General features: G+C 45.1%; 1 long non-coding RNA gene across 1 annotated transcript in view; it reads left to right on the top strand.

Annotated features, from left to right (window-relative positions):
- The window catches only part of LOC123951670, a 32,565-nt gene extending 13,073 nt beyond the window's left edge, over positions 1-19,492 (top strand). The window contains exons 2-3 of the long non-coding RNA XR_006820493.1: positions 16,164-16,212; positions 19,363-19,492. This is a non-coding gene — a long non-coding RNA (uncharacterized LOC123951670). The remainder of the gene's footprint in view (positions 1-16,163; positions 16,213-19,362) is intronic.
- Positions 19,493-25,754: the final 6,262 nt, after the last annotated feature.

Here is a 25,754-nt window from a genome sequence, read left to right as displayed (position 1 = left end):
ACATTCAACTGTCCGTCTGTTCCACAGTTTATCCACTCACCTGTTGAAGGATGTCTTGGTTGCTTCCAAGTTTGAGCAATCTGAGTAAAGCTGCTGTCAATATTCATGAATAGATGTTCCGTGTGGACGTAAGTTTTCAGCTCGCTCAGATAAATATCTGGGGTGTAATTGTGGGATGGGATGGTAACAGTATGTTTAGTTTTGTAGGAAACTGCCCCGCTCTTCCAAAGTGGCTGCCTAGTCTGCGTTCCCACCAGCGACCAGTGCGAGTTCCTGTTGCTCCACTTGCTGGCCAGTGTTCGGCTTTGTCAGAGTTCCAGATTCTGGCCATTCTTGGAGGTGTGTGATGGTATCTTGTTATTTTACTTTTATTTCCCTGAGGAAATGAGGAAGAGCGTTTTATATGCTTATTTGCCATCTGTGTATCTTTTTTGGGTGAAGTGTCTGTTTCAGATCTTTAGCCAATTACAAAAATGTATTGTTTGTTTTCTTACTGTTGTCTTAAAATTTTTGGGGTACATTTTTGTATTCTAGTCCTTTATCAGAGAGGTGGTTTGCAAACATTTCCTCCTGGTCTATGGTTTGTCTTCTCAGTTGCTTAATGTGTCTTTCACAGAGCAAAAGTCTTTAATTTTAATCAAGTCCCACTCACAGTTTTTCTTTCTTGGATTATGCTTTTGGTGCTGTATCTAAAAAGTCATCACCAAACCCAAGGTCATCTAGATTTTCTCATTTGTTACTTTCCAGGAGTTTAATAGTTCTGCATTTTACCTTTAGGTCTGTAATTCATTTTGAGGTAGTTTTGGGAAAGGTGTAAGATACGTGTTTAGATTCATTTCTTCTGCATGTGGAGGTGGTTGTTCCAGTACTGTTTGATGAAAAGACTGTCCTTTCCTTATGAATTCCTTCTGTCCTTTGTCAAAGATAGTTGACTCTATTTGTCTGGGTCTATTTCTGGCTTCTCGTACTAGTCCACTGGTCTGTTGTCTAGTCTTTTAAGTGTCTTGTCTTTTAACATAGTCTTTCAACACTGTCCTGATAACTGTAGCTTTAAATTAAGTCTTAAAGTCTTACTAGATTCGTGTTAGTCCTTTGACTCAGTTCTCCTTCAATACTGTGTTGGCTATTCTGGATCTTTTGCCTCCATATAAATGTTAGAATCAGTTGTCCATATCCACAAAATAGCTTCTTGGCATTTTGATTGGATTTGCATTGAATCTATAGATTAATTGGGGAAGAACTGACCTCTTGACAATGTAGAATATTTTTATCCATTAATATGGACTCTCTCCCCATTTATTTATTTCTTCTTTGATGTCATTCATCAAATTTTGTAGTTTTTCTCACATAGATTTGTATATATTTTGTTTGATTTATAGCTAAGTCTTCAGAGTTTTTTTGGTGCTAATGTAAACAGTAAGTTTATCTTCCAGTTGTTCATTACTGGTATATAAGAAAGCTTTTTTATTTATTTGACAGAGAGAGATCACAAGTAGGCAGAGAGGCAGGCAGAGAGAGAGGAGGAAGCAGGCTCCCCGCTGAACAGAGAGCCTGATGCGGGACTTGATCCCAGGACCCTGAGATCATGACCTGAGCTGAAGGCAGAGGCTTAACCCACTGAGCCACCCAGGCGCCCAACTGACCTTTGTATATTAACCGTGTATCCTGCAACTTTGTTATAATCACTAATTGATTGTAGGAGATTTTTTCTGTTGTTGATTCTTTGGGATTTTCAACATAGACAATGTTGTCATTTGTAAACAAAGGTAGTTTTATTTCTTCATTTCCTGTCTGTGTACATTTTATTTCTTTTTCTTGTCTTATTTCATTAGCTAGAATTTCCATTATGATTTGAATAGGAATGGTGAGAGGGGATATCCCTGCCTGCCTGATTTTAGCAGGGAAGTATCTAGTTTTTCACCATTAAGTATGATATTAACTGTAGCGTTCCCTCCCCCCCAATCTTTTTTAAATTGAAGAAGGTCCCCTCAATTCCTACTTTATTGAGAGTTTTTATCATGAATAGGTGTTAGTTTTGTCAAATGCTTTTTCCACATCTATTTTATGTAATAACATGATTTTTCTTCTTTAGCTTGTTGATGTGATAAATTATATTAACTGATTCTTAAATTTTAATCAGTTTTATATACCTGGAAAAAATCCCACAAGTTTGTACAGTATAAGTATTTTTATAAACTGTTGGATTTAGTTTGTTAATATTTTGTTGAGTATTTTTATATCCATGATCATGAGAGATATTGGTCTGTAGTTTTCTTTGCTCACAATGTTCTTGTCCAGTTTGGGTATGATGGCAAAGCCGGCCTTATACAGTGAATTAGGAGGGGTCCCTCCTCTTCTGTCTTCTAGGAGAGATTGTAGAGAATTTGTACAATTTCTCCCTTAAATGTTAGGTGAAATTCACCAGTGAACCCATCTGGGCCCACTATTTTCTGTTTGGGAAGGTTATTATGTATTGATTTAATTCATTTAATAGATAGAGGCTTATTCAGATTTTCTCTTTCTCTTTATGTGAGTTTTGGTAAATTGTGTTCTTTAAGGAATTATTTCAACTTACCTAAGGTATTGAATTCATGGACATAGAATAGTCTTTTATTATCCTTTTAATAGTGATCAGTAGTGATGAACTTGCCTAGAAGTTTATCAATTTTATCAAAGTTTGCAAAGAACTAGCTTTGGGTTTCATTGATTTTCACTAATGTTTTCCATTTCATTGATTTTTCTTCTAATTCTTTATTTTCTTATGTTTACTTTGGACTTAATTTACTTTCTGACCCTCTAATCTCCTAAAGTGAAAGTTTAGATAACTGACTTTATCTTTCATCTCTAATGTGTGCTTTCAATGTTTTAGACTTCCTTCTAAGCCCTGTTTTTCCTGTATCCCACAGATTATGATTAGTTGGATTCAAATCCATTTTCAAAAAACACTATACCATGAAAAAGGACACATCCCTGTATAGGTGTAGTGACAAAGAGCAGGAGAAGAAAAAACACTGAAGTCAGCAGCTCCAGGCTTGCATCCCAGATGGGGACTTGCATCTATTTCTCTCAGGCCTTAAAGACCCCATCTATGAAACAAAGAAGTCGGCCATGACAATCTCTCAAGCCCTCCTCTGGTTCTAACACTTTGAGGCTTTAATATGTCTCTTGGGGAATCTGTTGATGCATGGAAATGTCCTGTTCAGTAAATTTTTCCTTAAAGTGTAAAAAACCCCCACACTATACCACTTCATAGGTAGAACAACTACCTTACAACAGAGTATCCCCAATAAATCCTTCTGTCCTTTATAATTTGTCATTCAATTTATGTGTCCATAAGCTATAACAAAAAGCACTTCTATTAGTATTTTGAACAAATTGTTATCTGTTAGATCAATCAGGATTAAAAAAAACAAAACCCAAGATTTAGTTTTACCTTCAGTTATTGCTTCTCTAACAATCTTCTTTATGGAGATCCAAGTTTCTAACCTATATCATCTTCATTTTCTCTGAAGAATTTATTTTAATATTTCTAGCAAGGCTGCGCTACATGCAGTAAATTCCCTCAGTTATATTTGCTTAAGAAAGTCTTTATTTCTCTTCCACTTGTGAAGGTTACTTTTGATGGATACAGAATACTATATTGGTAGGTTTCTTTTCCATTAGCACTTGAAAACATTTCACTCCTTTTCTTTTTGCTTGCATGGTTTCTGGAGAGAAGTTGAATCCAATTCTATTTATTTATTTATTTATTACTCCTCTATATGTAAAGTTCCTCCCCCCAACCTCCTTTTCTGACTTATTTCAAGATTTTCTCTGTTCTTAATTTTCTGCAGTTTGAATATGAGTGCTTCCACCCATTAGAGAAGTAAGCCCAAGCTGCTTAGGACAACATTAAGGCTCTTCAGGACATGACCTGCAGTACCTCTTGTTTGGTGCAATGGGGAGAGTGTGGGCTTCAGAGTTAGGTGCTAGACTCTTATCTCTCCTGCTGGCTTGCTGAGTGTTCCACCATCAACTCTTTAAGGTCTCTGGACGTCAGCTTCCTCAGTGTACTATGAAAGCAAAGAAGTCACACTGACCTTCCTTGTGAGGTCAAAATGTCTCATACCCTTCCATATTTGCCCAGATTACACTTCCTCTTCCTCCTTCCATATATCCACATGGAGTGGGGGAGAGGGTGAGAGGGGCACAGAGGGAGAGAATCTCAAACAGGCTCCACACCCAGTGCAGAGACCAATGCGGGGCTTGATCTCAGGACCCTGAGATCATGACCTGAGCCAAAATCAAGGGTTGAACGCTGAACTGACTGAGTCACCAGGTGCCCCCTACGTTCCATATGTTCCATTACTTGTATTTCACATGGCTTTTCTCCCTCACACCCCTACCATGAAGAAGACGGAATGTTTCATAGGGGTGTGGGTGGCATGTCTCTCTTGCCCCCATTTTATCCCTGTGTCTAAGTGTAGATTTTTTGGATACTTATTCTGCTTGGTATTCTCTAAACTTCCTGGATTTTTGTTTCCCACCATTAATTTTGGAAAATTCTCAGTCATTATTGTTTCAAATATTTCTTCTCTTGACTTCTCTTTTTCCTTTTCTTCTTTCTTCCACTATGTGTATGTTACAGAGAAATGTTCTTGGAAATTTCTTGTTCTGGAAATTGCTCTGGAAAGTTCTTGGACATTTTGTTCCATCTTTTTCATTCATTTTAGTTCTGGAAGTTTCTATGGACATTTCTTCAAGCTTACTGATTCTTTACTCAGTAATGGCCAGTCTAATGATGAACTCATCAATGCATTCATTTCTGTTAATAGTGTCTTAATTTTCTAGCATTTCCTTTTGACTCTGTCTTAGAATTTCCACTTCGTTGACGTTATCTAGAGGTTCTTCTATGTTGTTCACTTTCCCCCTTAAAGTCCTTAACATATTAATCATATTTGTTTAACTAATTAATCATATTAATCATTAATCATAGTTGTTCTAATTTCTAGGTCTAATAATTGCAACATTTCTGCCATATCTGAGTCTGTTTCTTAGCTTGCTTTGCCTCTTCAAACTGATTTTTGTCTTTTAGTATGCCTTGTAATTTTTTGTTAGAAGTTGAACACGATGTTCTGGGTAAAAGGAACTGAGGCGAATGGGCCTTTGGCATTAGTTTTTATGTTTCTCTGGCTAGGAGTTGGGTTGTATTTGCTGTTTGCTGTAACTGGATATTGCAGGCTACAGTTTTTTCCGGTACCTTGTTATTTTCTGCTCTGCTGTCTCTGGATTTCTTGGAGACTTTTTAAATAAGGTCTGAGATGCGTAGTTCTTTCAGTGTCTTTCCCTGTTGTTATACAGGAATCTTACTGTTGTGCAGAGGTGAGGCGGGGGAAGGGAGGGCTGCTATAGTCCTAGTGTTGGGTCTCTGTCTTTTGGGGAGTCTGTGCCTCTGGACCATCAACCTCACTAGAACTTCTCAGGTTTTTCTTCCCCTTCAGTGGGATAGAATGGGTAGAGTGGGCTGCGGTCGAGTAGCTCCTTTTCCTCTGCGTAGGTTAGGCTCAGAGAAACCCAGCAAGTTAGGGTTAGCCGGTTCTCTCTGAGGCAGGTCTTACTAAGAACAGAGGACTCTTATGTTTTTAAGAACAGGTTCTTTCCTTCCCCCACTGCTGGAAGCATGAAGGGATTTTCTCTGATGTTCACTGTGAGAACCTGGTCCGTACCTGGAGGTAAGTCATAACTGTGAGGCCCCCGAGGCCTGGGCTCTCCTGCAGGCTTTAACTCACAGATTTGTCCAGAGTGAATTCATCATTAATCAGTTACAGCTTGGGGTCTCCCCCGTACCCCGCCCCCTGCACTGATTCCCACAAAGATTTCTGCTCCCGGGATCCTGCTCGTGGAAGCTGTGCTTCTCTGCATCAGGCTGTCTTTCCAGTTCTGGGAGCAGTGGTTTGCTCTCTGACCTCAATTCTGTGATGAATCTAAGACACGTTTTTGATTTTCAGTTTCTTCAGCTTTTTCTCCTTGAGAGGACAGGAGTGATGCCTTCCAAGTTCCTCACATGCTGAATTAGAAGTTAGAAATCTATTGGAAGCTGTTTTCTTTAAAAAAAAAAAAAAAAGTACAAACCAGAGGTTAGGGTGGACAGAGGGAGGGTTGAATGTAGCGTATTTTTATAAACGTAGTGGATTATTTTTCAAAGTATTTTCCAGAGTCTACATTGGGTGGACTCCACTATTTACTCAACATGTGGTTAAGTTCAGGTAGAATAAATCAGCTGATTACTGATCAGCACATTAGCTGATAAATCAATGACAAGATTTTCTCTACTTTTTTAAAGGAGGAAAGCCTCCGTAGTTATAACCTTAATATTTTCCATGGCAGGCTGACTTTACGGAGCTAATAAATTCTACCCGAAAGGCTGAAGATTAGCAGCTTGCGGACCAGAGTGACCTCCACCGAACGATGCCTCTTACTTCTGCAACACTCACTCCGTTTGGTCTAGAATCCTCGGAACTAGTTCAGGCTGTGCATTATTTCCGGCAAGAGAGAAGGGGGAAAACAGAGCAAACATTTCAACACACCTTCTAACTCTATTTGGCTTTTGCAGCCCACGCTCTGCAGCCCTGTTCTGCATTTCTCTTGTGTCTTGACACAAATTGTCCCTCAGTGGTGCAGTCAGGGCTCTGAAGCCGCTGCCTGCCGGCCTGTCCATGCCCGCGGGCACTGAGGGCTCCGGAGCTTCCCACAGGGCAGAGCCCGAGGGGTCAGGCGTGGCCCCTCCTTGTCTTGTCCTTTTCTGCTCCTGCCTCTCCCCAGTCGCTCTCAAAAAGCGGTTTCCTCTGCGTGAAGCCAGACTCCCCCAGTGCTTTGTCCCTTCCCTGGCCCACAAATGGCCTCAGTGTCCTGACGTCCACGTGTTTCTGTTCTAAGGGACCCAAGCCGCGGGCAAGGCATTTAATGCTATTTATAGCCAGGATGGTGGGTCCCGGGGGCAGGGCCAGGCTTTCAGATGTGTGGACCCCTTACGGGTGAGACTGGCTCTGGGGCTTCCCCTCCCCCGGCCCCCACTCCCCCGCCCCTCCGGGTTCCCCACTCCTAGGCCGGGCTCCGGTTCCGCTGCCCACCACGACGGAGCTGACTGTGGGCTGTCGGGGCGTGCAGAATGCGCCTCCGACCGGTGCCTTCCGGGTGGTGCTGCCCTGCTTGGGTGATGGGACGGAGCAGGGTTTCCGACCATCGGCTCCTGGACCCCGAGCGCCCGGGAGAGCAGGTCCAGAGCATCCCCCCGTGCACGTGACAGGCTTTACCACAAAGAAGCCCCCTGACAAAACTGTCAGCAAAGCGGCTTGGGGCAACCTGCTCACAGCTGGACAAGAAGTGACGCATGTCCAGGGTGAAGACGGTGTGGGCTGGGCGAGGGGTGCCGCAGGTCTGGGCCCAGGCCCTTCCAACCTGGTTTTCTAAAAGCAGCCCTGGCACAGGCGGGAAAGAAGTCACAGCGCCAGGGAGCGCGGCCTCATCAGCGAAAGTCGGGATCTGAAAGACTGTGTTGCCTTTCAGAATGGTTTGTGCCTGTTTCTTAAGGAGAAGAGAAGAAAATGAACAGCTTGAGGGAACACAAAGTAAAGATCTCCTGTTTTTAACCACCGATTCAGCAGAAATGAGAATTAAGATGTAAACTGGTAAACGAGACTTGGTTTAAAAGTTTTCTTCTGAAACGAAGGGGAAGGATCAGTGTCCTTGGAGAATTGATAAGGTCCCCCAGGACCCGCGGACAGACCGCCCATCAGGGCTCTTCTATGCTCACCCTTCCAGAACACAGGACCAGAGGTAGTAACGTCTTCATTACACTAGTGTTGCATAAGCTCTGTCCGTCAGTACTTTCCATCCATTCTGTTGGTCCTGCCTGCCTGCTTGGGAAGGGGGGGAGGGGCCAGGGGCCAGGGGCCAGGGTCTGCATCTGGCTCGTAGCACTGAGCGCTCCCGACGGCTGCACCGGGCCGGCTGGACGTCACCTAACAGCAGGCAAGGAACACTGCTCCCTCGGATTCAAGCACCCAGGGACTATTTTCATCCTGTGGTAGCTGAGGTGCGGAGCCTGGGGAACCTCGGTTTCGCCGAAGCCTCCCACACAGCCCTCCATGATCATTAGCTCTTGGGACATAAGTCTCCTCATTTGTAAAATGAATTAGTGAGCAGGCTAGTCGACGACTCTCACTACCTCCAGCACCCTGAAAGCAAGCGAAATTGATAGTTAAAAATGAGAGTTAGCTTCATTTTCGTATTTATTGCAGTCTTTAAAAGAACAAAGTGAGGCTTTTTACCGGCTCTCCTGTCAAAGCTAGAAATGCCTTCCTTTCTTCTATGTTAGACATCCGTAGAAGACAGTATGCAGGACTGTGCTTACTCCGGGAACCGGCAAAAACCCTCTTGTTTGGCGGGTCCTACCCTGAAAAGCAGGTGTCAGTTCATCCGAAAGAGGAAAACATCACGGTGACCTTTCAGTTACCAGAGACGACCTTTCCAGGAGAATCTCTGCATGGCAAATGCCACGGGCAGGAGAGCTGTATAGGTCTGTCCGCAGCCGGGCTTGCCCCACTCGGGTCTGCCTGCTCTGCTGTGAGGCGTCGGAAGCTTGCTTCTCGGACTCTTGGGGGCTAAGTTCAAGGGAGCTGAGAAACTTAGTTTGGAAACATGCTTACAACCATAACAAATTAGAAGAGCAGATATTAAATCTAAGAAAATGACACAGGGACTAAAAGACGATGCCGGTGTGTGTCACTGCACGTGGGTGACATTACGTGATCGCCACAAAGACAAGGCTGAAGAACCCAGAATAGGATCCGCGCGTGACATGTGCAGAAAGCTGAGATGGGAGGACATGGTTAAGGTGTCTTCCAACTGTAGGCTTCGGCGGGTCGGGAAGGATTGTCTCCTGTGGGGCATCCTGCTAATGGGCAAGGCCAGGCAGGCAGGGCAGAAGGGGCCTGTTTGGGAAGGCAAGGACTCCAAGGACCCAGGAGGGGTTGGAAGGCAGGAGGCTGCCCAGCTAAGGTCCGAGGGGCCTCTTACATCGAGTCAGAGTTGTTTGAGGCATACGTGTGTTTGACTCTCCCGTTGACAGCAAAGTGCGTACATGGAGGTGTGTGTTACTACCCGAATAAGTCACGAAGTGGCTGGTGTGCCTTCTGAGAGGGCACGTGCAGGGCCCCTGGGCAGCCGGGGGGCCTGTCTCTGTCAGGGCACGATGGGCCGGGCTGCCTCACTGCAGGCTGAGGTCGGACTGGCTTTCTTGATTTCCTTGGCTGAAGGAGGTCGGACTGACTTTCTTGATTTCCACAGGGGGACGAAGCTGACTCACACAGTCTAGAGGGGTCCTTAACTGGGCCATTTTGGTTGGGTGGGGGCCCCTCGTCTTGCTTCCAGGTGCACTCTGCATCATAGAGACTCGAGGCCTGGACCAGCCCTGCCTGAGGGGGCCTGTGTGAGGCTGCCAAGGTCCCAGGGCATCAGACGGGTGTCCGAGGGCTGCATATTGATGGTTTTCAAACCGCAGATCCAAGTTTCTGAGCTAATTGGACAACGTAATTGGACTTAGTTGATTCTCCTGTCATTAGAAAGATGGCCACATGAGGCATTTCTTAACGATAAACTAGTAGGGGACACAGCAAGGAGTGACGCCAGGACCCCAGTCACCCACCGTCGCTCAGTCGTCGCAGACCTCACCCCGGCTGCCTGGAGCTCCACGGACAGGACTTCTCGTCCAAGGTCAGCATTGAAACAGAGACACTGGGTGGGAAGTGGGAGCCTTATACTGGATAGTGAGGAGGGTCATGCAGGAAAAAATGGGGAGTAGCCACGGGAGAGTGGGGAGGAGATGAAGAGGAAGATGATCTGAGGATACATTTGCCAACTTTGACTTCAAAATTTTCCTGTGACTTTACTCTCAATTGAGCTGGTTTTGTGCTAATTTTGTATATGAAAATGCATAATCTGGGTCTCTTGTATTTTTTTTCCTATTTCTGTGTATTTTTTGTTAAAGTTTCTAAACAACTACTTTATAAACAAAAATGAAAGTTATTTTTGAAGTTTTTAATGGAACAATATATACCTGTAGAAATACGTTTTCCTTGGTTTAAGTTTTTATGTAGTTTCTGCCTGTGTTAAGTTTCATAACATTCAAACATTTGTTAGTCTATCTACTGTGCCGTTAACCGAGCAGGTGCCAGGAAGTGTGACCAACCAGAGGCTTGTGTCTGCCCACCAGGGGTGGGCACTGTGGCTCAGACTAGGGGAAAACACTGGTGCACACACCGCATGCCCCACAGAGAGTGGTTTTATCTCTCGTTTCAGTGCTGAGATTTTCAAAAGACTTTGGGACGTTCCCTTTCCAGCGGACAGAAAGCTCTTCAGCCCCAAATTGTAGGAAACGGGGATTTACATGTTTTCACTGAATGTGGATGAAAGAAAAGTGTCAGAAAGCAAGACTTGTCTTCCAGGTAATTATTCCATTAGTGACAAATTTTGAGCTTAAAATACCAGATGAAAAAGTCCCTGCTCAGGTGGATAAGAGACAACAAGTGCTTCAAGATTTTCAGGCCAGAAGCAACTGGTGGTGTGTTTTCCAGAACCACCGCTGTCTCCTTGCCGTCTCCAGCTGGTACTGCCAGGTGCCAGCCAGGTTTATTGCCAGAAATACACAGGTCTCTGGGTTCAACTAAATGATGCACACGTCTGTTCTTTGAAGCACATTTTCGCTCTTTACTCTCTAAAGCTGAGTCAAAGGTTGCACAACGTGTGTTTTACGCATGTGTGCCCCGGTGGGACCAGAGCTAGAAGATTTCCAGAAACCAGGGGCCTTTATGGCTCCCCCATCACTGTCCTATCTCACCACCCAGCACAGTTGTGTCAAAGCTACAACGTGGTGATGAGTAGAACACGGGTTGGGCCTGGTCTGACGGGCCGTCCAGGACCATGTGGCTGGAGCCCGTGTCCCTCATTTTGACATTGAACCTCGTGCTGATGATGTGTCTAGAGCTGTTGGTTGTGCGGCTTCACCTCCCAGCTGGGTTGTGGACTCAGCAAGTTCGGGCCATGACCCACATTTCTGCAGCCCGTTTTCCACCTGGCCGTATTTGCTGTGAATTCATCAGCAGCGTTCCACCACCAGCAGCCCATCCTCAGATGGTCACAAAGGTGGGAAACCTAACAGTCCCACGGACTCGCACGTATGAGCGCGAGCAAGTACTTAGCGGGTGTGACAGACGCCCCAAGAACCAGGGACTTGCTGCCGGCGCGTGGGGCTTACCGTCTGCTGGGGCGGACAGACGTCCGATAGTTGCAGGAAGACCACACCTCGCTCTCGCATGTCAACCAGACCGTTTGTCACGCAGGGTGAGTCGCTAGAATTCGCGACACGGTGAGGATGGGCAGACGGTACGTGAAGTTAGTGCTGAGCTTTGACTCAAAGGCCTTGATAACACAACTTGCGCGCCAACTTGGGCGCCGCGGGGCTGCAGAAACGGGAGGTTTGTTGATCCACAAACCCGCCCAAATTCCCCGGAAAAGTGTTCCTTCTTTTAACTGAGAGCGCTTAACCGATGACTGAGAATGTTCCATCCTTCAAACAGGTCGTAGCCGCTTTAATTTTCTTCAGGGACGGTGCTGTCCTTCCCGCTTGTCGACTGTGTTTGACAGGACTAACAACAGCGTGTGAAGAAGCTGGGAGAGTTCCTGAAAAAGCGGAACTCGGAGAGCACGATCCAGTGGGCCTCGTGTGGCTTTCCCACGCTGCCCATGGGAGGCAGGCAGTCTGGGGAGAGGCTCTTCATAGCGTTGCTGCAGGGGCCGTGTGTGTGGGTGCCGGCGTCGGATTACAGGAGCTCGCTGGACCCCACGATGCTGTCGCCCGTGCCAGGTCCCCCCAGGAGCTTCACGGTCCCACCACCAGGGAAAGAGCCACAGGCCCCAGGGCGCGCCACGCGCAGGGCAGACGCCTGCTGGCTGAAGGGTGAGGCGCTTTCTGGGGAGCACAGGGCTCCAGACTGATTTCCTGACCCCGGGCTGCCCACTCCCCTGACCGTGGGGCATGAGGGCCCGGAGTACAGTCACGACTCTCCGAGATCTCCTCTGCTGTCCCCCTGAGACGGGCTGGTGCCACTTCTGGGAAGGCTGCGTCAAACGCGTCCGGAGACCCGTCCCAGGACCGAGCTGAAGTACCCGCTTCTGCTCCGGGGAAGAAGAAGTGGCGGCGTGCCGGCTCACAGATGTCTCCACGGCGACTTTTGAGTCCAGCTTCTCAGCTCGGGGCAGGGCGGTGCAGGGCGGCACCCTTCTGAGAGGGGACTGTCCTCCCCAGCCACCTGCTGGCTCTCCCAGGCCGCCTCCCGCAGGTCCGCCTGAGGGCCAGGAAGCCAGGTGCCGTGCATGAGTGTTTCACTCAACCCATCGCACCCTATTGAGTAAATGTGTCTAGTGTTCCTGCTTGAGTGACGAGGAAACAGAAGAGAGGGAGACACAGACGTAGTACGTGGTCGGGCTGGATACAGAGCCCCAGTCTCCTCCCGTCAGGGGCTATGATTTAAAGTCTACCTCCCACTCCCTCCTAGTTTTAAGATGTCTCTTTTCTGGGTTTCAGAACGGCAGGAGTGAGCAATCTAACGGGTCCCGGCTGAACCTCTGCCTCCGACGGACCAGAGTGAAGCTGGGCGCCCAGGGAGGGGCTGACCCCGGTGGCCCACAGGCTCGTCCAACCACTTTTGGACAAATGCGGACTAACAGTGCGGGGAGCTGCCCGGCAAGGGCCAAGCCTGTGTGCCTCCCTGCCAGGCCCTGGTCTCTCCTGTTTTCGGGAGAGAGAATCCCATTCTCGGGAGAGAGATCCACATTCAAGTCCTTGCCTGGTCATCAGAGAAGAAAACCTCGATTATGCAGAGACCATCATCAGACTTTAGAAAACACGTCATTTGCTCATCCAGAGACAAGGCCCAGCCCAGCCTGCTACAAACACCATAAACCTATTTTCCTTCTTTCCTCTCTCCCTCTTCCCTCTTCCCTTTTCCCCCTCCCCTCTCTCTTCCTCTTCCTTTCTTTCTCTTCTTGAAGAAAATAACTATTCTTAAAAAGAACCACTGATTTCCTATGCACCCAAATGGATGAACCAGCCTGTGGCAAGCCCCTTAATTTCAGGAAAGGGCATCAGAGTAAATTAAGAATAGATTTAAGAGATTAAAAACAGGTCAATGTGACCTTTATTAATGCACTTCTGCTGCTTCATGTTCTCTTCCCTTTGAATAAAAATATTTTTCAATATTTCCACTTCCGGATAGCTCTTTATGAACAGAAGCGGATAACGTGTACACTGAAGTCCATTCGGGGAAAGTCTAAGATCGCTAACATTTAACTTTTTGGATTCTTCTCAACCAGTTGGTGGATTTTAGACATTTCGCATGACTTCGAGGGAAGTCCGCGAAAACGCGACAGAACCGAAAGCCAGTGAAAATACTCGTGGAGGAAAACAGCAGGCACCACTTCACAGCAACACCCTCGGCTCCGTCCGTGGGGAGCTACAGCTGTCTCTCCATATCACGGATAGAGATGCAGTGGACTCTGGGCAAGGGGCTTAATCGGGACGTGCTGAGGGGCCAGCAGGGCCGTGGGGACCGGAGAAGGGAAGAGAAGGGTCATTTACAAGCAGTTTGCTGCTGTCGGCCCCTGGGGCTCAGTCCCGCTGGCATCCCTGGGAGGTGATGTAGAACGTGCCTCAGAAGTGTCTGTCCAAGGCCAGGCATTCACCGTGCAGGTCCCATGAGTCCCTGGTGCTCCTGGGGCAGAACTCAGCACCAGAGTCCCAAGGGAGACCTGGAATCTCTTGAGGCAGGCATGCCCTGGAGGGGGCAGTGCCGGGGGAGTAGGGGGCACGATGGTGTCTCCTACCCAGCATGAGCTCAGAACATCACAATTGTTTCTCCCTTATATTTGAAAATCAAAATGCATTCTTTTTTTCCCGTCAGCACTTGTCCTTTCATCACAGATCTGGTGTTTAGAACTGACGTGAAGTGGAGACAATCACTGAGGCATTTCGGACAGTAGCTCCGGACTCCTGATGTAAAAAGTTAACCGGTTTTGGTTCAGATGAAACCCTCTCCTGCGTGTCTCACTTACGGGGGGGTCTGCCTTTTTTCCTCACCCTTGGGGTCCTCCTCCCTTCAGGGCTGCTTCAGTCTCACACAACAAGTTTCAGCTGTTAGGACTCAGTGAAGATCCTCCCCCAAGCTAACGTTTCATTTATTTCCAGTAGAGAGAGACATTTGGAAAAGAAATTTTTATTCTTTTCTATTTGAGCTTGCAGCCACAACTCTGTCCGGACACCAGACCCACGCTGTGGGCAGAGCAGGGCCCTCCCTGTGGTGTGTCCGAGGGAGAGGGGCCGAGGGGAGAAGACCAAGAAGGAGAAGCACCTGCTCTGAAATTACATCACTCCAGCCAATTCCCACAAGATATCTGGGCAGCCGGACTGTGCAGGAATGAGGCTGCTGGCCCTAGGAGACTTACTGTTGTCCGTTCCTGGCACCGTCATGTCCTGGAACACGTTCTGGGGAAACACCTGCTAAATGGAACCAGTCTGGTGCCAGGCCTGGTACTCTGGTCCGGTCTTCTGACGGTGGAGATGGGTCTGCACAATGCTGAATGTGTCCCTTCACTTTGCCCTTCTCGTGGCATTGGCTGTCCCATGAAATGTCACTGGAGTCACTTACGAAAATTGTTCTCTGGGCGATTATAGTCCACAGAGTTGGCTGCAGGGAAGTCATCCAGTTTGCGCTGCGTTGGCAGTAGAACATGGTCTTTGACCCAGAGCATGAACCTGGGGTTACCCCAACGCTGTCTGGTCCCTGCGTGTCAACTTGCTGAGGTTTCTTAACCTCCAGAAGGCAGAAGAGGCCCTTAGCAGCACCGTGAAGATAACAGCAGTGTCCCCGAAACAGGTTAGCGTGAAGATTAAATGAGGTGAAGCGCATGGAAACTCTAGAAGGGTCCGGGCCCAATGCAGGCCCTCAGTAGGTCTTCGCCGCTGCTGCTGCTCCTGGCATGGCTCAGTGTCCCCTGAAGGCTCTTGGTCTCTCTCTCGCCGCTTGTTCCGTTCTTCCTGTGGGCGAGCCTGCCTGCTGTTCCCCACCTCCCTCAGAGCACTTTACCATCCCTGTCCTCTTCCCCCAAGATCCCTGTCTTGGGCAGGCTTCAATCCCACAAAGCATTAAGCTGTTAGTGGGTGGTCACTGCTTAATGTGGCAGGCCACTCAGGTGACCTTCTACTTCTGGCTTTTTATAGCAGCCTCCAAGGAGTGAGATTAACCCAAAGAAGTTGTTCAACCCAAGGGAGTGAGTCAAACAAGCAAACCAACGAATGAATAAAGCAATTTAGGGAGGCTAACCCCCTAACGCTGCTAATGTGTTTTCTAAATGTTCACCTAGATCTTGGCAAATCGTCCTTCCTAACCAGCCCACTCATGTCCAACACAGCTGCTACTGAACAGCAAAATCTCAACTCTCAGACCTGGAGGCCCCTGTCGCTCCTGGCTGGAAGCAACGGTCCGCACGTCTGTCGTTCTGCAGACGGAAGCACCTTGTGGGAACTGCCCCTCATGCCTGGGGGTTGTCCGCAAGTCACGTGGCCTCTCTGGGCCTTGTTAATAAAACAAGGGGTTTGAATCTGGGTATTTTCCCTCTTCCTGAATGACTAAGGGTCCCTGGAAAGCACTATTACGCCGGATCCCTCCTCTATGCCAGAAACTCTCCTACACCAAGCCAAGGAAAATGGCTCTGAATCTCCTGTGGGTGGACTGACACGCACAATCAGGATTTATGATTTTATTTTCCAGACAGAAGAAAGTCTAGTTTCTTAACATTTGAAGATTTTCCACTTAAGAATGCAGGAAAATATTCATTGATTCCAGGGTCAGTCATGATTTTGAAGCAGGTCATTGAGACTTTTGTGTTTCTTTCCTTGCTTTCTTCTCTCTGAGCTCTCTGGGACCCCCCAGGTGCACACTTCACTGCCTGAGGGCCCTCAGTGCAAGGCACGTTGTCCCCGAGGGAAGCCAGACTGCACGTCACACTTTCCCGCTCCCTTCTTTGCGTGGCCTGTCAAAACTCATCTGTCCTGTATCTTATTTTTTCAGAAAATTGTGACCGGCTTGCGAACTCTCTGCAAAAGCAATCATTGCCGAGGTAAGACATCTGATAATGGCTTAATACTGTAATTTCCGATGAAGTTTCAGTAGGCATTGGCCGCGATGATTTAAAATTTCTGGGCCCTCTTTTTTTTTTTTAACCATGTTGATGTAAAAGTAATAGATACAGATATAATTCTCAGGGAAATTTAGTATTAAACAAGCTGTGGCTGTTTTTAAAATGTACTAGAAATGCTCCACATTTTTCCCATGAAGAAGTGAGATCTATGTTTCCTCCCTTTGAGCAAGCTTGAAACTCCTTTGACCCACCGAAGCTCGTGGGAGTGCTGTGGGTGACCTCTAGGGCTGGGTAACGAAATGCTGTGCCATTTCTGTCTGGTGTTCCCTTGTGAGCCAGTGTCCTCTTGGGGTTCAGCTGCCATGCTGTGAGAAGCTCAACCCACACGGAAATCCACCAGGCTAGCCCAGCTTCAGTGCCAAGTATGTGAGTTGAGAAAGCTTCTAACGGTTTCAGCCTACAGACTTCAAGTCAACCCAAACGCTTGAGTCTTCCCATTGAGGTCCTTCCAGAGAATGAGCTGAGACCAGTCATACACGCTGCACCTTGTCCACAGTCGAGCCACAGAATGGCTGAGCAAAGTGAACTGCTTTATACCACCAAGCTTGGGATACTTACTCAGCAAAAGATAACTGAAATGTAAGTCCAAACTTGAATCATGGGTAGACAAGTCATCCTTGAACTTAACCATTTGGGAAAATTTGACATTTCCTGGAAGGGTCCCATCTATCATTTCTCATGGAAACATTGATTCCTAGAGTCTGGGACATGGCAGTTCTGAAATAAAAACTTGAAAGAATCATAAAGCAAATATTCTTTTTTTTAAGGAGGACTAATCTTAAAATACTCTAGACATTCATTGCACGATTTTTTTTTTTTGAGAATGTGTAAGATACAAGTGCTATAGACTGAATGTGTCCTCCCCCACAATTTAAAAGTTGAAATCCTTACCCCAGTGTGGTGGCGTTAGGTGGTGGGGCCTTTGGGAGGTGATTAGGTCATGCGGGTGGAGCTTTCATGAAGGCGTTACTTTCCTTACAAAAGAGACCCCAAGAGCTCCCTTGCCTCTAACACAGCAGGAAAACTGTTGTTTCTGAATCACAAAGGGGGCTGCGGAATCTACCAGAACCTTGATCTGGCTCATCTTATAAAGCAAATATTCTAAAATCTAACACACTAAGGGGGTTTAAAAACAGACTTTAAAAAATGTGACTTATATCTACTTGGGGGTAAAACTTAGGTAACAGGGCTAGAAGATTAAAACAATGTGGGTAGAGACACCAGAAGTTGCACATTGGCTGTGGGTTGGCTGAGAGATTTCAGAGAACTGGTCCAGCCAATGCCCTAAACAATAAACTACTAAGCAACCAATAACCCCAGGGGGGAGGAAATAAGTAATGAGTGTTGCTATGATATATTATTTAAAACTTTTTTTAAACAAAAATTCAATTTTTAACAAAACAGATTGTGAGATATACAAAGAAACAAGGAAGTATGACCCATATACAAGAGTAATAAAACAGGTAATAGAAACTGACTTGAAGGGGCCCAGATAGTAGCAAAGACTTCAATGTAGCTATTATAAAGATGTTCAAAGAACTAATGAAACCATACCTAAAGAATTTAAGGAAAGCATTACAATAATGTCTCATTAAATAGGGAATATGAACAAAGAGAGAAATTACTGGAAAGAATGAAATAAAAATTCTGGAGATGAAATTACAATATCCTGAATGAAAAATTTATGAGAGAATCTCAATAGTGGATCTGAGCCAGCAGAACAAGCAATCAGTACACTTGAAAAAAGGCCAGTAGCAGATATTTACCCCAAAGATACAGATGTCGTGAGAAGAAGGGCCATCTGTACCCCAATGTTCATAGCAGTTATGGCTACAGTTGCCAAACTGTGGAAAGAACCAAGATGCCCTTCAACAGACGAATGGATAAAGAAGATGTGGCCCATATATACAATGGAATACTATGCAGCCGTCAGAAAGAATGAATACCCGCCTTTTGCATCAACGTGGATGGGACTGGAGGAGGTTATGCTGAGTGAAATAAGTCAAGCAGAGAAGGTCGACTATCATATGGCTTCACTTACTTGTGGAGCATAAGGAATAACATGGAGGACAGGGGGAGAAGGAAAGGAAAAGTGAATTGGGGGAAATTGGAGGGGGAGATGAACCATGAGAGACTGTGGATTCTGAAAAAAAACAAAACCTGAGGGTTTTGGAGGGGACAGGTGTGAGGGGATGGGTGAGCCTGGTAGTGGGTATTAAGGAGGGCACGGACTGCATGGAGCACTGGGTGTGGTGCATAAACAATGAATTCCGGAACACCGAAAAAATTAAATTAAAAAAAGTAAAAAGAAAAAAGTTCAGTAGAGATTATATAACTGCAGAAGAATGAAGAAAAATAACAGCACTGCTGAGAAATTGGGGCTCCATTAGGTGAATCAACATATGTACAATGAGATTACCAGTGAGAAGAGAAAGAGAAAGGAAACGAGAAAGTATTTAAAGAAATAATAACTGACAACTTTCCAAATATGATGAAAATATTAATCTATCCATTCAAAACGTTAAAAGAAACAAAAGAATAATAAAAGCCAAGTGATCCACACCTAGACACATCACTGCCAGAATATTGACAACGAAAGGCAACACAGTCTAGAAAGCAGTAGAGAAAGATGACTCATCGTGAACAAGGGAACCCCAGGAAGATTAATAGTTGGCTTCTCTCAGAAACAATAGAGGCTGCAAGGAAACATGGTGGTATATTCGAAGTATGGAAACTAAAAAAAAGTCCGGTAAAACTACCTTTCAAAAATGAAGTCAGGATAAAGGCATTGTTGGGTCAACAAAAACTGAGAGAACTGGTTGCAAGAAGACCCACCTACAAGAACTAAGTTCTTCAGGCTGAAAATGAGTGATGCTGGAAAGTATTTCAAGTCTGTACACACAAAAGGAGCACTAAAAAGATAATTGTACAGGTAAATGCAAAACAAGGTAACATTGCATAGTTCTTCTCTATTCTTCTTTTGATTAACTAAAAATAATTGCATAAAATAATATGAATATATTATGGTATTTGTGAGCCAACAACACAGTGAAATGTATCTACTGGCAGGAGCTGCACGTCGGACGGTGGAGAGTGTGCAGGCCATGCTGCGTCACAGTGAGGAAGCAACAGTCCATGAGAGCTCCGGTCTGCAGGAAGAACTGGAGAAAAGCCAAAAAGAATAAATGAAAAGGGTCACATGACCAGCTCTACAGGAAAGTGCTTGTCTTTCTTTCGTTTTTCAGCTTCGACAAAAAGAAGATTATAGAAAGCAATAATTATTAAAATGTATTGCTGGACTTGTAACATATGTATATAATATATATAACACTAAAATCACAAAAAAGGAAAGAATGAAGATATACATAGGAAAAAATTTCTGTATTTCACTAGAATAAATTCAGTATAAATTAGGATAAATTGGAAGTAGATTTTGATGAGTTACGATGTATATTGTAAGCCCTAGAGGAACCACCAGGAAAAGAAGGGCTGAAAATAACCATGCACGAGATATAAAAGAGCGAGAGTAGCTCCACCAAAACAGACTTTATTTAATTTTTAAAGATTTTGGTTTTTTTCTTTAGATTTCTGTTTTTATTCCATTTACCCATAGAATATTTTTTAAAATTTAACTTTATTTTTCCAGTGTTCCAAGATTTATTTGCTTATTTGAGAGAGAGACACACAGCGAGAGAGGAGGGAACACAAGCAGGGGGACTGGGAGAGGGAGCAGCAGGTTCCCCGCTGAGCAGGCAGCCCGATGCGGGACTCGATCCCAGGACGCTGGGATCATGACCTGAGCCAAGGCAGACACTTAACAACTGAGCCACCCTGGCGTCCCCTAAACAGACTTTAAAACAAACAAAAAGGTTACTGGAAAAAAAGAGAGACGTTGTATAATGATTAAAGTGTCAACCAACCAGGAAGACGCAGGAATTATAGCGTATATTCACCTGACGACAGATCTTCAATATACATTATATTAAAACTGGTAGAACTGAGGGAAGAAATAGGCCATCCAAGAGTAAGAGTTGGGGGCTTCCGCAGTCCACACGTAACCCTGGACAGAGCATCCGGGCTGAAGAGCAGGAAGGAAATGGAAGAGTGGAGCCACATGTCCGTCATCTCGTTCTGGCAGACGTCGTGCAATGTTTTCTCTAACTGCAGCTCAATCTGTATTCTTCTCAAGTGAACACAGAACATTCTCCAGGTGGGCCCATATACTGGGCCATAAAACTAGCCTTGATAAATTTAATGTGGTTGAATTATACAAAACATCATTTCCGGGGCTCCTGGGTGGCTCAGTGGTTTAAGCCTCTGCCTTTGGCTCAGGTCATGATCTCAGGGTCCTGGGATCGAGTCCCGCATTGGGCTCTCTGCTCAGCGGGGAGCCTGCTTCCCTCTCACTCTCTCTGCCTGCCTCTCTGCCTACTTGTGATCTCTGTCTGTCAAATAAATAAATAAAAAATCTTAAAAAAAACAAACAAAAAAACCACAAAAAAAACATCATTTCCATCTACAGTGGCATTAAAGTAGAAATTAACAACAGCAGGAAATTCGGGAAATACGGGGATGTGTAGAAGTGAAAGACCGTCCGTCTAACCAACCAGGGGGTCCGGAAAGAAGTCGTAAGGGACGTTAGAAATGCTTTGAGACGAATGAAAATAAAACACAAGATACCAAAACTTAGGACGGCTAAACTACCTCTTAGAGGGCAATTCATAGCTGTACATGCCCGTAGAGAAACAGAGAGAGATCACAGGTCTAACTGGCCTTCCCCGGGAAGACCCGGGAGGAGGAGAGGGAATCAGTGCAAAGCAAGGAGAAGGGAGGCGGCGACAGAGATCAGGGCAGCACCGGCCCCACCGGGGACAGACAGCCGCGGGGCGACAAAGAAAATAGCAAAACCGAGAGGCAGGGCTTTGCGAAGACCAGACACATGACGGACCTTCTGCGGGACTGACTGAGACAAAAGAAGAGACTCAGGCTCCTGAAGTCAAAATGAAAGCGGGGACACTCTACCGACCTTTCAGAAGTAAAAGGTCATCAGAGGAAGTGCGATGAGCAAACGCCCGCCGACGACCGAGCACCTCCGATGAGGCGGACAGGCCCGCAGACAGACCCGAGCACCGCAGAGTGGGCCGCCCGGGACTCCGTCTCCCCACACAGTCACCCGCACGGACAGAACTCGTCTGATGTAGCGATTTTGGAACTCTGGAGCCTATTGAAGCCTTGACATTTTCTCTTTTCCCCCTTTTGGGGGCCTGGCGTGGACGACCAGGACACTCAAGAAGAGCTGCACCGGGAAAATCGGAGCGCGGCCGAGCGGCCCAGGGCCCAGGGCAGGCTCCAGAAAGATCTGACAAGAGCTCAGGCTTATGCTTGCCACAGACACAGCTTACAGCGATCGGAAAAACAAAAACAACAACTGAAGCAGCAACGCTTAAGGAAGCGGGAAAAGCTGATCACCAGACTATTCAGTTCCAATTCACAGCTTTCGACAGCAGCAGCAACACCACAAGGCACCCCGAGAAACAAAAACGTACGGCGCCTCCAGAGAAACGAGTAAACCCACAGCAGCTCTCTCCGAATGCACCGCACCTGCACCCGATGGCTGGCCCAGCAGAAGCGGAATTTACGAGAAGCTTCTTGAAGATGCTCGAAGAATGAACAAAGACGTGAAGAAAGTCAAGGTCTCACACTTGCAGTCAACATTGTAGTGGGTTCTACCCAGAGCAGTTGGGCAAGAAAAAGGAACAAAACGCCTTCATAGTGGAAAGCAAGATGTAAAACCATCCCTGTTTGCAGATGACGTGATCTTGAATATATAACATCCCAGGAAATCCATGAAAACTACTATAACTGATAAACATGTTCAGCCAGGTTGCAGGATACTAGTCAAGGATGCTATTGAGGTATAAAAAAATCAATAGTATTTTATACTCTGGCAATAAACATCCGAAAATGAATTTAAGAAAGCACTTCATCGTCAGTACAGCATCAAAAAGAATAAAATACTGAGGAGCAGATTAAGGAAAAATCCTCGCACACCGAGAAGTGAAGCACGTTTGAATAAACGGGAACATATGTCATATTGATGTGTTGGAACACTTCCTATTATTAAGGTCACCGTATACTTTACAAAGTGATCTACAGATTAAGGTAATCCTTACAGAAATTCCAGTTGCTTTTTTTTTTTTTTACAGAAATTGAAAAACTGATTTTAAAGTTCATATGGAATGCAAGAGATCAAGAATAGCCAAAACAATATTTTTAAAAAGGAGAACAAAATGGAGAATTCAAAAACTTACTAAAACCACAGTAATCAAGACAGTGTGAATTTGGCATAAAGATACATACCAGTATCAGTGAAATAGAATTGAGAGTCTGAATATAAACCCTCACATTTATAGTCAATTTACTTTTGACAAGGATGTCAAGAAAATTCAATAGGGAAAGAATAATCTTTTGAACAAATAGTTCTGTGACAATATCCACATGCAAAAGAACGAAGTTGGAATCCTGCTTCCCAGTATACACAGAGATTAACGCAAAACGGATCATATAGCCAAATGGAAGCTAAAACTATGAAACACTTATAAGGAAATAGAACAGTAAATCTCCTGGTTTCTTTAAAAACTAAAAGCATAAATGACAAAGAAAAAAGAAGAGAAATTAGACTACTAATATCTTGTGTGCTGCAAACAGTACCACAGCGATACCACCGAGAGCGTGAAAAGCCTACGGAAGAGAGAAAATACAAGTCCTACGTCTCTCCAGGGCCTTATATTGAGAGTATATAAAGAACTCTCACAACTCCACAATAATAGGCAAGTAGTTTAATAATAGGCCAAGTATTTGAATAGACAATTTTCACCGAAGGTATACAAGATACAATGGCCAACCCATGAATGAGAAGATGTTCAGTGTTTTTAGTCATTGTTACAGAGTGCACAATTCATATGTTGTGTCCTCCCCAAATTCATATGTTGAAACTGTAACTCCCAGTGGGATGGTATTAGGAGGAAGGACTTTGGGTAGTAATTAGGTTTAAATGAAAGCTTGAGGATGGACCCTCCCAGATGAGATCAGGGCTCTTACAGGAGGAGAAAGAGGCTGGAACTTCAGGCCATGTGAGGACCCAAATAGGTTATCTTTTTTCAGTGCGTAGCATTTGGAACCTGCATGGCTTAAAAGGGGGCACAATTTAGAAAACACATTCTTAATACCGTGGCTAAGTTTGAAAATCTCAATTCTCATTTTCTCATTCAATTCTCATTTTCTTCTGATTTATTTATTTTTGTATATTTTTTAATTTTTTTAAATTTGTTTATTTACAGCATAACAGTGTTCATTGTTTTGGCATCACACCCAGTGCTCCATGCAGTACGTGCCCTCCCTATTATCTACCACCTGGTTCCCCAACCTCCTACCCCCCACCCCTTCAAAACCCTCAGGTTGTTTTTCAGAGTCCATAGTCTCTCATGGTTCATCTCCCCTTCCAGTTTCCCTCAACTCCCTCTCCTCTCCATCTCCCCATGTCCTCCATGTTCTTTGTTATGCTCCACAAATAAGTGAGACCATATGATACTTGACTCTCTCTGCTTGACTTATTTCGCTCAGCATAATCTCTTCCAGTCCCGTCCATGTTGCTACAAAAGTTGGGTATTCATCCTTTCTGATATTTTTTAATTTTTAAAAATTTTACTTCCAGTGTAAGTAACATACGATGCTATATTAGTTTCAGGTGTACAGTACATTGATTCAGTGATTCTGTACGTCACTCTGCTCGTTGTGGTAAGTGCACTCTTGATCTCCTCCCCCAATTCATCTGCAATTCTCACTTTTTGAACTAAAGGAGCCGAATATTTCTTTGTAAAAATTCTACTCCTCTCCCCACCATTCTAACACAACCACTATTGCATGAAGAATGCCTTAGTGTAATTAGGGTAAATATCATATGTTGAAAAAGACAACAAAATCATAAAAAAATTCAAGGCGTTATCTGTGTTAACTCTATACACACACTAACGGGGAAAGTCTAGGAGAAACATTCGGTACCTTCTGCCCCTTTGGGCTACATATACGTGTGTTAATACTCGTCTCACACTAACTTGTCCCCACTCCAGCCTCGGTTTTCTAACCCTGGTTGTGGGTATTTTAGAAAAGACAGAGCAGGCCAAAGAGGTAGAACTGGTTCTCAAACCACAGGATGGGTGGGTGGTCTGGAGAGGAAGCCGGAGACACCAAGTCAAAGCCTAAATTCTTCAGATTCCTCTTTCCACCCGTTGCTCCAGGCTCAAGAGCACACTGGTGAGGCGTGGAAGTCATGGCAGTCTTTTAGGCACATGCGGGGAATTTCCTTTGGGTTAAGGAAGCAGATGCTGGTCATGCCCCTCAGTCCATTAGGGTCCAAATCTCTCCCAGATCCAGTCCTAACTCCTCAGGTCTCTCCAAATTGCTCTCATTTTTAATACAGAACAATTTAGCTCTTGCCTCCTTTTCTCCATGTCTACATCTATCCCTCTGCAGTCAACACACCTGATTACTCTGGTACCTGGGACTTGCCACTCATTAGAATAATACAAGGTGGTAGCTACAAAGGGATTTTAATCCGCCAAGCATACAGTAAACTGAATAAATGCAAGTTGTTGTGGTTAGGCTGTGTCATTAGCCAAAAAATTATTATTTTAATCAAGTAATTCTGGGATCTGGGGGGATGAAAATACACTTTCCCACAGAAGTTAAACACGTCATGTGGTCCACTGGGGGAAGGACTACCTGCTCTGTGTACAGGTGACTGTGAGGCACTGTTTATGTGTCCTTGGGGATGGGGCAGCAGGGTTTGAAGGACAGTGAGAACGAGACTATGTGGAGAAAACTGTCCTTGTGCTCAGTGTGTTGTAACTGATTTCAGCCACTTTCACATCTAGGCTTGTAAAGTAGAAAATAGTGCAGGATAAATGGGCCAAAAGGGCACATTTAATATTTTAAATAACTCTTCTTTCCTGCCCATTTGGCATAAAATTTCAGTTGGGTTTACTTTAAGGTTTGTTAATCCTAGAACTTCCTAAGGTGCTTATCATTGACTCCTCAAGCAAATGGGAATTTGCTTAAGGATAAGGAAACCTAGTAATCCTATGAAACTTAACAGTAATGATAATAATACAGCCCATTTCCTAACTAAAGAAATTGCTATCTTAAGCTATTCTACAACATCTCACTGTCGTAGGATAGAGTTCAAATTTAGACTTGAGAATAAAGGGAAAACAAAGCTAAAACCACTTTATGTCTTATTCTTGTGTTTACTCTGAAAAAAATTAAAAACAGAGAAGGGGGAAGTTTCTGTCAAGTTGAAAAAAATACCATTTTTATTTTTTTAAATGTGGGGAGAACACTTAACCTGAGATCTACCCTCAACACATTTTTAAGTGCACACTATATTGTCAACTATAGGTACA

The sequence above is a fragment of the Meles meles genome, chromosome 10, assembly GCF_922984935.1.
Source record: "Meles meles chromosome 10, mMelMel3.1 paternal haplotype, whole genome shotgun sequence".
In the NCBI taxonomy this organism is placed as follows: Eukaryota; Metazoa; Chordata; class Mammalia; order Carnivora; family Mustelidae; genus Meles; species Meles meles.
The sequence above is the reverse complement of the archived record's forward strand: the minus strand, read 5'-3'. Positions and strand labels throughout refer to the sequence as shown.